At 42.5% G+C, this 14,050-nt stretch overlaps 1 non-coding gene across 1 annotated transcript; it reads left to right on the top strand.

Moving 5' to 3' along the window:
- The first annotated feature begins 814 nt into the window (after positions 1-814).
- Positions 815-921, top strand: LOC133781046 (small nucleolar RNA R71). Its single transcript, XR_009869843.1, has one exon. It is a non-coding gene; the product is annotated as a small nucleolar RNA R71 (small nucleolar RNA).
- The last annotated feature ends 13,129 nt before the right edge of the window (positions 922-14,050 follow it).

The following is a 14,050-nucleotide window of genomic DNA, read 5'->3' as shown; positions in this document are numbered from 1 at the left end:
TGTTTGCTTCCCACTCCTCAGAGTAATTGCCTGAACTTGCTCCTTGGGGTTGACTTCAGTATTACTAGGCAAGTTTCCCTGGGGTCTGTTATTGAGCATATTGGCCAACTGCCCAACCTGTGTCTCAAGGTTTCGAATGGAGGATCTTGTCTCAGTCATAAATTGAGTCTGAGTGTTAGTAAGAGTCAACAGGGCAGCTTGCAGTTCATTAGGTCTCTCAGGTTGAGGCATTGATTGTGGAGGCCTAGGCTGCATTGATGACGAAGCTTGATTCATAGGTGGCTGAGGCATGTTATTCTGAAATTGTCCCTGAAACTGAGGTTGTTGGCCTTGATTATTCTTCCACGAAAAATTTGGATGATTTCGCCACCCAGGATTGTAGTTGTTGGAGAATGGATTATTGAGCGGCCTTTGAAAGTTTCCCACCGCTTGAACTTGAGCATGATCCATTGGGGTGTTATTATTACAGATAGGGCACTGATCGAAAGAATGAGCACCACCACACATTTCACACCTCACTGCCATCTGAACCGCATTAGCAGACACACTACTCTGTTGCAACTGCTTGGTCAAAGAGGCTACTTGCGCTGTTAAAGCAGTAATTGCATCTAGCTCATGCACCCCAGCTACCTTTCTAACTCCTGATGATCTTTCCTCTGACCACTGATGGTTGTTTGTAGCCATGTCCTCCAGCAGCTCATAAGTGCCAGTTGCGCTCTTGCTCATAAAAGTGCCACCCGCTGCAGCATCTATAATGGTTCTGGTTGTCGGACATAAACCATTGTAGAAGTTCTGTACTAGCATCCACTGTTCAATGCCATGATGAGGACATCTTCTAAGGAGTTCCTTAAACCATTCCCACGCCTCATATAATGACTCTCCGTCATTCTGGCAAAAGTTATTTATCTCTCCCCTTAATTTAGCAGCTTTGGACGGAGGGAAGAATTTGGAAAAAAACTTCTGAGCTAGATCTTGCCAAGTGACAATGGAGTTTGGCTGCAGAGAATTCAGCCAACTTTTAGCTCTGTCCCTTAGAGAAAATGGGAAGAGCCTAAGCTTGATTGCGTCATCACTCACCCCATTATATTTGAAGGTTCCACATAACTCCAGAAAGTTGGACAAATGGGTGTGAGGATCTTCAGAGGGCAACCCATTGAATTGCACAGAGGACTGCACCATTTGTAAAATAGCAGGCTTTATTTCGAAGTTGTTGGCCTCTACAGTTGGTGGGCATATACTATTTTGTACTCCCGTCAGAGTGGGTAGCACATAATCTCTCAGACTCCTCTCAGCGTTGGTCTGAGCCTGAACCCCTTGGACAACTCCTGGATTTAGACCATTCCTGCCATCCCCATCATTCTGTGCCATCTTCACAGAATTCTGGGTCTCTCTCTTATTCTTTCTGATTTGATTGCAAGACTTTTCGATCTCGGGATTCAGAGGAACAAGTGTGGCTTTTCCTTTTCTGCCACGTCTATACCAAAATTCACCTGAGATAGACAAATTAAGCAACTAAACAGATTAGAAACGAGAGAAATTAAAATCAAATTAGAATAAAAATTAATTAGACTGATATTGATAATTTTCAGTCGCCGGCAACGGTGCCAAAAACTTGTTGCGATAATTTTGCTATGCAAGTGCACACAGTCGCGAACTTGTAATAAAATGGTAAAACCAAGTATCGTCCTCAAGGACTGAGTTATCAATTACCAGTCAATTAATCTCTTGTTCTATTTGATGAATTAAAACTTCTTGATTTTTGTAAAATACAGCAAAAGAACCGATAAAGTGCAGAAATAATAATCGACAATTAAATAGAATAATAACTAATAGTAAAAACTCTTAATTCAATCACTGAGAAACAATTAGGATATTCAATCTCATCAACTATCCTTCCTATTATTCCCTAATGCAAAGTATGAATTCTTCTTATTTTTTTACCTCATTCAATTAACAAGTTGAAACAGCAGCCTATAATCATACTATGAATTATAAACTCAACCTAGGTGACAATTTCCTATATTTCTATTGTAAATTGAACCACAAAGGTAGCATTAAATTCCACAACTTAATAACAGCTACACAATTAATTCAGATACTTTCGTTCTAAATTAGAATTATGTCCAATATAACCAAGGCATAATTAAATCTCACTTCTCAAATTTTGACTTAAAAACATATGAATATGACTAAAGATGGCCAATCAATAATCACTCTATAAGAACAGATTATATGGAATTGAAGAAGATTGAAGAAGAGGAAATTAAAATTGCATTAGGTCATAACAGAAATTCAAGAGATTCAATTGAACATCCTAAACAGAAAATTAGTTCATAGTCATAGTGCTAATCACAACAGAAATTAAAAATAACATCAGGAAGAAAAACATGTAAAAATACTCTAAGCTTGAGCCTTCAACACCAGAACTCCTCCCCTCGTCCGTACGTACTTCTCTCCTCTTTTTCGTCCTTTAAAACCTAGGATTTTTAGATTTTAGAGAGGCGGGCCGCGGCTCTACATACACTATGCCGCGGCCCGTGTCAAAATTTCTGGGCAGAATATCCTTTCAATGCCGCGGCTCTACGAAACCATGCCGCGGCCCGCATCGTTGTTTTCTGGGCAGAGTGCCCATCCATGCCGCGGCTCTATCTAGCCATGCCGCGGCCCGAAGATGTCCTCAAAAAACCATGCTTCTGTTTCTCCCCCTAGCCGCGGCCCTACTTTGATCATGCCGTGGCTCTTAAGGAATTCTTCAATTCTTCAAGTTTTCATCCCAAAATTTCACCAACACTTCCAAATTGTATTGAGAACCATTCTTGATCAAAATATGATGAAAAACTCGGTTATTTCTTCCCTTTCTTTGGCATTTTCTTCCACATGCTCAATTCTTCCTGATATTCACAAAAACAACCAAACAAAGCGTAAACCCGCGCTAAAACAAGGAAAAACAAAATAAAAGACTACTAAAAACATCACCAAAACATAATAAAAACTAGACTCATCAAACTCCCCCAAACTTAACCTTTACTCGCCCTCGAGTAAAAACCAAGTTACACTAACAAAAAGAAACAAACACAAACGAACAAGCTAAACCATCATTACCATCTACACTGCTTTGCCAACACTCATGAAATCTCAATTGCAATATTTATAACCAGAATTTCAGCTCAATTGCCTTAAAGTCCAACTTATACAGTTCAATTAGGGAAATCAATAATATATCATGAAAATGACTACAACACTTGCATTCTATCATATATGCTCAACTCATTCCAGACAATTCCACAAACCAAATCTACAATATGCTTGCATTACTCGACCTTCTCCACTAATGTCAACAACACATGTTTTGAAATCAAAAGGACTTTCACAGGTTATAGTGTTAGGCTTAGGTAAGGATAGATGAAATTCTCATTTAGGCTCAGTCGTTACCATAAGCATAAAAAAAAAACCTTGAAACCCACCAAATTTCTCTTTACCACACCAAAAATCACCCTTTTATACAATTAGAGAGAGAGATGACAACACTTTTCATTATTTTCTTCTTTTCTTTTTCTAGACTTATCACTTTTTTTTTCTTTTTTTTTTTTTTTTTTTCAAATCACACTCCCCCAAACTTATTATTTTCTATATATATATATATGATCAAGGAGTGTGACAAAGTGATATTATTCTTTTTTTTTTCTCAAAAACTTCTCTCTCTCTTCTTTTTGTACAATCATACTGTATTTCAATCATAACAACTTCTTACTATTTTTCCTTCTTCTTTCCCACAGATTATATGCTTATGATAACAAAAGGAAAGGAAAACAAAAATAAAGAAGTTAAGAAATTTAGGCTCAAATAGTATGATCAAGAACAAAAACCAAATTCAAGGCTCAAAAGGGTAACTAAGGATAATTAACTCAAGGTCGGCTTGAAAGGCACAATCGATCCAAAAAAATTGCCTAAATCACTTTTCTAAACACATGTCATCAAGAATTTCGCCTCAAAAGCCAAATAATGCAAGTTCTATTAGATTCAAATTGTCATTCCACCAACCCTAGTCAAACACATATAACACAATCCAAAATGTTGTCTTTTCAAAACATATTAAAAATTTCCCACAGAACTTTTTAAATTCAACTCTAAAACAATTGAACCAAGCACACAGTTGAATTCAATTTCCTTTTCACGAGCAAAGACAAAGCAAGTACAGACAAGAATGATGGTTTAACTTTTACACTACAGAAAACTAAACTAAACAACGCAGAAAACAAAAATAAAACAAAATAAGCTCCCCCCCAAACTTAAGACGCACATTGTCCCCAATGTGATAAAGAAAAAGAACAAGGGAAAAGAACTTACCTGACGCCACATCAGTATGGCGGTGGAGGTGGTGGAGGTGGCCACTGATATGGAGTGTACTGTGGCGGTGGAGTGAAATAATTCTCATCGGCTGAACTCATAGTCCACCTCGTGACCAAAGTATTCAACTCCTCAATATGAGCCCGGCCATATTCATTTTGTTGCACCATAAAGTCATTATAGTGCTGATTTTGCGCCTGCTGCGATTCTGGGAAATCTTGGGTTTAATGCCGCGGCCCTCCTCATCTATGCCGCGGCCCGCCCATTTTCTGCCAAATTCGTGAGCCTCTGGAACCCCCCAATGCCGCGGCATCATAGGGCTATGCCGCGGCCCTTAAGGAATTTTTATTTTTTTGATTTTTTTGATTTTTTAAATTTTTTTTTCATTTTTCACGATTCTAAAAGTACAAAAATAAACCAAATATCCATTGTTTACAAATACAAAAGTAAAAAAAAATAACAAGTAAAATATAGGGTGCCTCCTACAAGCGCTGTCGTTAACGTCATTTAGCCGGACGCGGAACCCTCTTCAGAGAGGCTTCAGAAGGAGGATAGACTTCGCTTGATCAAAACTACCACCCAAGTAGGGCTTCAATCTCTGACCATTGACTTTAAATGAATCACCTGAGCTGCCCCGAACTTCTACAGAACCATAAGGAAAAACTTGAACTACAGTGAATGGTCCTGACCATCTTGACTTCAATTTGCCGGGAAACAGTCGAAGTCTTGAATTGAACAGAAGTACCTGCTGCCCTGGTTGGAACTCCCTTCTGATTAAGTTCTTGTCATGCCAAGCCTTTGTTCTTTCTTTATAAATCTTGGCATTCTCATAAGCCTCATTTCTGAACTCGTCAAGTTCATTCAGTTGCAACAGTCTTCTTTCACTAGCGGCACTCCAATCATAATTTAACTTTTTCATAGCCCAAAATGCCCTATGCTCCAATTCGACTGGTAGATGACACGCTTTACCAAACACCAACCTATAAGGAGACATGCCTATTGGTGTTTTGAATGCAGTTCTGTATGCCCAAATCGCATCATCTAACTTTTTCGACCAATTTTTCCGCGAACTGTCAACGGTCTTCTCAAGGATGCTCTTGATTTCTCTGTTCGAAACTTCAGCTTGCCCATTTGATTGAGGATGATAAGGCAAAGCTTTTCGGTGATAAACTCCATAACGAGCTAGCAGTGCATCCAATTGCTTATTCCCAAAGTGTGTCGCGAGGGTCTTCCGCTAAGGGTGTCGCGAGGTCACCCATCACAAGTGGGGTCGAGGGTGTCCAAGCGTCTCATGCAGAGAGTGCCGCACCGAGGGAGTCACAACGGTCTCGCGCCGAAGGTCTCGCGAGACACATGCCTCACCTACGAAGCCACACATTGCGCCAAGATTATGCGCCTATGGTCGAGAGGCGCCTCTCGTCTCATTTTCATAGGACCATCTCGCGAGGTCCTTGATTGCCAAGCATCTTAGAATAACATATAAGGATTTCAACACTTGAAGCCTTTGGGAATAAGGTACCTTGCGAGGGTGAAAACTTGTGACTCGAGGAGCTCGTACAAATACGGAATGCACCTACAAACCAAGAGGAGATGGAGTAAGGACATGATGTATATGCCAGACAAGTTGTGGCCGTATGAGTAAGGTACCTGATGTGGCCCTCATCATCCAATCTCTGACACTCGTACTAAACAAGTGGTGGAGGTACATCCAGGTACTAAAGTGGAGGTGCTCCAACAAACTCTCGGCATGTACTAGAGCCAACCACCATGCTCCTGGCACCACTACAACCTGTAAACTGCATATGCAGAGTCGTGTCCCCAGGGACCACAATGTACTAAGAGTCATTAGTGCTCTACTATAAATATGACCTCCCTTCATCTGAGAAAGAGGGGGAGATTTTTGGGAAGTATTTTGTAACCAGTTATTGCTAATGAAAAGTGACATTCAACATTCTCTCCATTCTTCCTTTTAGAATTCCAGCATTTACATTTGATGTTCTTGAGATCCTAAGGAATTTTACCCAAAGTTTAGTGAGTTTAAAGTTGATTTCTTTTACAACTCCAAAAGTTCTTGATCTAACTTAGTTGACGAGTTCTTACCATCAATAGTTTAGCGCCGTCTATGGGAAGGATAAGTGCCAAGCCATTGTTCTTCCATTGATTCTGGCAGAGAAAGATGCCAAGATGCTCTAAGGGACTGAGAGAACTACAGGAGGTTGAGGTCCACCTCGACGGAGACAAGCTAAAGGCCTCCATGAAGAATCCTCCGCCACCCGAAAATGTGGATGCACCAAAGGAGCCAAGGTTTTCTGAAGATGAAAGGGAGGCTTCATCCCCAGCTGTCCAACATGATGAGAACCATCCGAGACTAGCAGCTGCTCCCGCGAGAGATGCTGGAGAGTTTCCTCCCCCAAGACCACCACTGGTGCCAAACACCAGCCGACAAGATCTGGGTCCATCAACACACAGGCCAGACAAGAGTACTCGAGTACACTCCATAAGCTCAAGCTCTAGGTCTCGATTTTATGAAGAGGAGATGTGCGAATTATACCTGAAGAACCAAAGGCTAGAAACTACCTTAGAGACTATGCAAGAGGTGTTGAATGGCATGCTATTGGGAAAATCAAGCATGCCTCTTCCAAAACGAATGGAGAAAGACCAAGAGGGTGAAGAAACCACAATCTGTGTCGATGATGGAAGGACTCGACTCTCCACTAGTAATACCCCTCGGACGAAGCAACATGAATGTCCCAGACAGGCAAAGCAGCCCCAGAGGCCAGAGCAGAAGAACAACGCTAACCCTCATAACGAAGCCAAAGTCACCTCTAAGGAGGCGCCACCTGACCTAAGAGAAAATCTCAATGGAAGGATGTCTGAAGTAAGGATGAAACTCCTGTAGCCCCTCCGAAGGGTGAAGAGAAGAGAAAGGCCAACCCTACCGAGCTGAGGAACTCCTTGAATAGGAGGCAACAGGAGCTAGACACTGAGATGAGGAGCCTTCAGAACAAGATTGTCACGGCGTCTGGGGGGCACATTACCGATGAAGAGTTCGACTACGAGTCACCCTTCATGTGATAAATCCAGTTGGAATGGCTCCCGGCTAACTTTAAAGAACCTCATATGACCCCATATAAGGGTACCTCGGACCCCAAGTACCACTTGGACGCCTTTAACGATTTAATGAAGCTGAGAGGAATTAATAGCAGAGCAAGGTGTCACTGTTTCGCGGTCACGCTGAAGGGGCTTGCATACAAGTGGTTCAAGAGGCTGAGGCCGGGGACCATTAGGTCATGGCAACAATTTTCCGACAAGTTTCTCCAAAACATCATGCCGTACGCGATTATACCCTGTCGGGTACTAGCCTCACTAATATAAAGCAAGGTGAAGGAGAAACCTTGAAGAGCTACATCCATAGGTTCAACATGGAGGCGGCTAAAGTGGGAAGCCTGACTAGGGGAGAACTCAAGATGGCAATCACGGCTGGAGTGCGCCCAGACAGTAAGTGTAACGACCCAAATTCGCTAATAAGGCTTAAGGGCCTTGATTAGTGTGCCTGGAGGGCATAATGGGAATTATGTGTGACTTTAATGAGTAAAATGCATGATTATGATTTAAAGCATGTTATATGACTATTTGAATATTTGAGATGCATGACTATGTGTATTAGTATGCATGTAGGCCCTGATTAGGTTAGAAGGGCATAATCGTAATTTTAATATGCATATATATGATAATTGTTGAGACCACATTATTATGTGGATATATCTGTGATCTGTGACTCGAGATGATCCTAGTGAGCGGTTTAGCAGAAAAGTCATGGCGGGGATTTATACCTGGCTTGGGGTGAGCCTGGGGGTATAAATGGGAATTTAGTAAGTATACTGGAGTCTATTTTAACATTGAGGAATATTATTGGTGATTAATTAGGTATTGGGAAGTAAGCGGGAAAATATTAGAGACACTCGAGGAATTAGCGAGAATAGGGTAAAATGACTCAAATGCCCTAAGTGGATTAAAGGGTTTAGAATTAATAGGGAGGGCATTTTGGTCAATTGGCTTCTCAGAGATAAGTAAGTTAAGGCTTTATACTTAGTGGAAATTGTAGAATAATATAGAAGTCTGAGGAACGAAAGAAAAGAAGGAAAAGAAAGAAAAAGAAAGGAAGGAAAAATAGAGTAGTTTTCCTAGGGTCAGTTTGTGGTTCTCTTACCATTTCCCTTCATTCTTCTTGGAGAAAAATTCAGAGGAGAGCTAGGTCAACTAAGCCATAAGGTTTCTGAGCTAAGCTTGAAGATTTGGCAAGGGTTTAGCAAGGGTAGGCCATTTACTTGAGGTAAGACCTTGAAGTTTCTTCAGTTCTGGTTTTGGTTTTTAACAAGGGTATCTAAGCTTTGTTGATGGGGAATTCTAGGGAAGTTGGAGCCAAGGATTGAGGAAGAGCAAGCTAAGGAGGCCTAGAGGCAAGAGGTCTAATTTCCACCAAAGGTATAAACTCTGAGCTTTTAACTTTGATGTTTTGACTGGTTTCTGCTGAGTTTTGAAGTCTAGAAGTGGCTATGGTGGATTTTCAGATTAGGGATGCATGTGCTTGGGTTTTGAGTATTTGGGGGGCTTGGGATGAGTGGAATGTGTTAATAAGCTTGTTTTTGAGTTTAGTGAAGGTTTGGAGAAGTTTTGGTTGAGTTTGGTTCGAGGAAATCGCAGGAAGGAAAATTGGGAGGTTGACTGTCTGTGACTAGCGCTACAGCGCTAGCCTTTGGGCGCTGTAGCACTAGGCCATGCTTTCTGGGGGATTTTTCTTCTACTTGTAGCGCTGTAGCTCCCTCCTAAGAGCGTTGTAGCACTGCCTTGTTTCCAGAAAGGGATTTTAGGGTTGTTTTCAAGGGTTTTTGACCAAGGGTTTGAGGTTTGATTCCACCACCTTGTTTGGTGGAACTAGATCTTCCCGAGGGCTCGGGATTGGTCCCGAGGCTAGGTTTTGGACTTGAGGTTTGGTGATGACTTTGACCTATGGTTGTGTTTAGGTGAGCGCTAGGGCTCGAAAGGGATCGTGCTCAAGGAGTCAAGTGATCAAAGCTAGCAAATCGAAAGGTAAGAAAACTACACCCAGTTATATGTTTGTGAAGGGACTAAGTGCTCCTGATATTTGTATTATGTCAATGATGGTATTATGCCATGGGACATGTGATAGCGGCCTAAGGTGTCGTACACAATATTTGTGCATAGGGTGCGGCTTGGCCACTAGTAGCCGAGGAAAGCTTAATATTCACTTATCTCGGTTTAAGCGGGCCGGAGTCAGTGGGATAACGGAGGGTGCAGCCTGAGGGCGCAAACCCTAGTTATCGTATGTGATTTGGTGTGAATTGATATGTTTAGTATGCTGAATACTTGACTATTCTGAATATTGATATGATTAAGAATATGTGATGCAATATGAGATACTGAATTGTCTGTTGATTGCTTATGCTCTGTTGTTGTGTTTTCTTGCTGGGCCTTGGTTCACGGGTGCTACGTGGTGCAGGTAAAGACAAAGGCAAGTTGGACCAATCCTAAGATGGAGGACTGCGGGGGGGAATGTACATAGCCAGCTGTTCGGTCGCCATGGCCGAGGAATGGATCAGGACAGAGATTGCCTAATTGTCTGTTTTGCCGTAATATGGCTAGTACTGTATTTAGTCCTTGAATCTTTTGTAAACAGCTTCAAACTTAACATTTTTAGGATCCCGTGTATACAGGAAATGTTTCTTTATGAAAATGGGACTTTTGAGACCAAAACATTTTAACCCTAGTTCCTTTGTAGCTTCAATAACGCATTTTTAATTAAACGACTTGATTAGCAAGTCTAGCACTTTATAAACACACAGTGTAGCGATCTTGGCTATCCAGGGCGTTACAGTAAGCTTTCGGATAATATGCTCAAAAGGGAGGACACTGACTTAGACGATTTCTATGAACGGACACAAAAGTACATTCATGTCGAAGACGACCATGAGAACCTGAAGGCATCACTTGTCAAGTCCTCAGCCCCCGAAGGTTAAAATGATGCAAAAAAGAAAATGGTGTACGAAGGCCCAAGAGATACCACCAGAGGAAGCACAAACACGGAGGTAATCCTAGGCAAACATCCCACACCTTCTACACTGACCTAACACATAGTAGGGAGCATATCTTCGTAGCAAATGAGAATCAGGTCCCCTTACGGAGACCCCCACCAATGAAGAGAGATCGGTCATGTAGCGACCCAAATTCGCTAATAAAGCTTGGGGCCTTAATTAGCGTGCCTGGAGGCCAATAATTGCTATACTGTATTAATATGTGAATTTAATGAATATGTGATTAGAAGTGCATGTTTAGGTGATTAAATATGCCTGTGGGCCCCATTTGGCTGTTAGGGGCATAAATGTTATACTTTTGTGTATTATGATTGATACCACGTGTGGGTGGTGATATAATTGCGGTGCGCGATCCGAGACGGTCTTAGGGAGTTGTTTAGCTAGAAAGTCACAATGGGGTCAAATACCCGGCTCGGGAGGAGCTTAGGGGTATTTTGGGAATATTATAAAATGATCGGGAATTATTGAGTGGTGGTTAGTAATTCAGTAACGGTTTAGGCGTGTCGGGATTAAACGGGGATTTTTCATAATAATCGAGGATTTAGCGGGATATGTTAAAAGACTAAATCACCCTTGGTGGCATGTGAGGATTTAGGTTAACTTAAGGGGCAATTGTGCCATTTGGTAGCTAGTTGCACTTAGTTAAGGGACTGGGATATACTAAAACCTTTTGGCAAAAACAAGGGAAGGAGAAAGAAAAAAATTTCTCAACTCTCTCTCTCATATTCGGTTCCCTCCTCCCTCTCCTTGGTGGCTGAAAGCTTGATGAGTCTTGAGGAATTTAGACTAGGGAGTTGAAGGATTTTGCTTGCTATGGCTAGGGGAATTAGCTCAAGGGTGTGATTAACACAGAGGTAAGGAATTCATTCCTGTTTTCTTTAAGGTTCCAAGCATGTTATTGAGAGTTTGAGAATGAAAGTTGAAAGCTGGATTTGTGGCTTGTTATTGTGAGAATTTAGCTTGGGGATCAAAGGGGTTTAGCTTGGAGTTGGAATTGGAGGAAGCTCAAGGTCGAATTCTTGTTTAAGGTAAGAATTCCATGCATTTCTGAGGTTATCCTCTGTAATGGTTTAAGTTTTATGAAGTTTTAAACCAATTTGTGAATCATAGGTTTGAATGTGTGTTCGGGCTTGTTATTGATGTTTTCGAGTTGCCATACAGTCTATTTGGGGTTTTGGATTGAATTTGGGACTTAGGTATGTCTTGGTATTGATTTGGAAGTGTTTTGGCTCAGGAAAATTTTGAGGAAATACCCAGTTTTCTGGGTTCGCGTATGGGCGTCGCGGCCCTGTACTACCGTGTCGCGGCGCTAGGATGCATCAGGGGAAGTGCACCATTCTGGGCATCGCGGCCCCTATAAGGGGGGTGCCACGGTGCTAGGCCATTTCTGGGCAGGGGAAAAATGTGTTTTTGGGGTGTTGGCTCAGGGGGCTTGGGGATGCTTCCGCTACCTTGTGGGGGGAAACGGGAAGTCCCGAGAGCACGGGATTGGTTCCGGGAGATGGATAAAAATTGGTTAGTGATGAGAGTGTTGTGTATGTCTTGTGACTAGGTTTTCAGCGAGTCTCGGGTTAGAGAACTGTGCTCGTGATTTCTGTGATCAAGAAGCTCGGGCCACAGGTAAGAAAACTATTGTTTCCGTAGAGCTTGTATGCAGGGCAGGGCCCTATATGTTTGTGTTGCAGGGCGTAGCCCTTTGATTGAGTTTATTCATGCCTGGTATATGCTGTATTATGCTATGTATGCATATGTGTGAATGTTCGGCAAGAGCTGGGAACGGCGCAGGCCGAGAACGGCGTTAAGCACGTGGAGTGCGAGGCCGAGTGCTGCAAGGGGTCGGGAGCAGCGTTTAGCACGCGGAGTGTGAGTTGCCAGGGCGAGACCCTAAAGGATACTTGGGATATCCTTACGGTGTGGACCGCGAACCTAGGGCCTGGTAAAGTGCCTGGGACGGCATGGCCCTATGTGTATAGCCTATCGATGGCCTGTGTTATATGCTAAGTGTTTGATATGCATATGTTATCTGCTTGTGAGGGTTTTCTTGCTGGGCTTCGGCTCACGGGTGCTCTGTGGTGCAGGTAAGGGCAAGGGAAAAGTCGACCAACCATGAGTACAAAGAGCGTTAAGCGGCGCGTACATGTTTGGCCTGCCTGGCTGCCACGGCCAAGGGGTATTTTGGGAGATGGTTGTATAAAACCCAGATTTTGTCGTTTAGTCGACTTTAGTTATTCTTTTGAGTTGTAAATATTTTTAAATAGTATTTTGGGATCCCAAATGTTAAATGCTTTATGATTTTCAGTAAATGGAATTGTTTTCAAGGTTTATGACCCTGTTTATGGTTTATTTACACTTTTGTCTTAAAATCTCGATTAGCAAGTTAAATGTACGTTTTAACCTCACTTAGTAAATGCTCTAAGGAAGTAGGGTGTTACAACTTGGTATAAGAGCAAGCCAAGGTTTATGGTTCCTAGAGATTGAACGAACATGTACGCTCACTGTCAGTGACAAGCTCGACTCAAGGTTTGTTGGTAATGATTGACTTATGTGTTGAATATGTGTTTATATGCCTGTTTGCCTGCTTATTTCATATAGAACATGCAGAATGAGTTAACATATGCATGATGCCAGGGCATGGCCCGTTAAGTGTTATATGCTATTGGTATGCTATGTGGATTGTTGTTTGTGGTTAACTGATGTGATTGGGAGGTGGTTTTGGATATTGTTATCATGCCTGATGAGCGGTGTCATTGATTGCAGGCATATTTGTTGAGATGCCTCGACAATCATCTAGACTCCGCGGCAGTCGGGCCGAGGATGACAACCAGGGTTAGGACCCTCCACCTACCCCACAGAATTGGCAATAGATGTTTGCCAAAATGGAAGCAAGATTGCAACGAACAGAAGAAGTACTTCGATAGTTGAGGCAGCAGGCCCCTCCATAGGTCATTGAGTTGCCAGTTCAACAGGTTGTGACACTAGTGCCGATTCAGCCTGTGATGGAGAACGGGTGGGAACCTTTGTATGAAAGGTTTAGGAAGGAGCATCCTCCCACCTTCGAGGGTGGACCAGACCCACTGCAGGCAGAGCAGTGGATTAATATGGTTTCCTCTATCCTGGATTTCATGAGGGTTGAGGGGAACGAGAGGGTAGCTTGTGCTAGCTTCATATTCAGAGAGGTTGCCCGCATCTGGTGGGATGTAATAGTTCAAAGGAGGAATGTGGTAGTTATGACTTGGGAAGAATTCAGGAACATCTTCAATGAGAAGTATTATAGTGTTGCAGTATGAGCTGCGAAGGTTGACGAGTTTATCATCCTAACTCAGAACCGGTTGACCGTGACAGAGTATGCCCTGCAATTTGATGGATTGGCAAAGTTTGCACCAGATTTAGTGCTGACAGATGCGGCAAGAAGAGACAGGTTTGTACAAGGATTGAATGTTATGATCGCCCTTGATGTGAAGATCACTTTGGATCTAGAGACTACCACCTATGCTCATGTTGTAGACAAGGCCCTTACAACTGAGGGGGCGAGGATCAGATTTGGAGAGAGAGCGTTGTTAGGCACGATGCCAGGAGGACAATGCCTCCTT

Source organism: Humulus lupulus, chromosome 5 (assembly GCF_963169125.1).
Source record: "Humulus lupulus chromosome 5, drHumLupu1.1, whole genome shotgun sequence".
NCBI lineage: Eukaryota > Viridiplantae > Streptophyta > Magnoliopsida > Rosales > Cannabaceae > Humulus > Humulus lupulus.
This window is presented reverse-complemented; position numbering and strand designations above follow the sequence as displayed.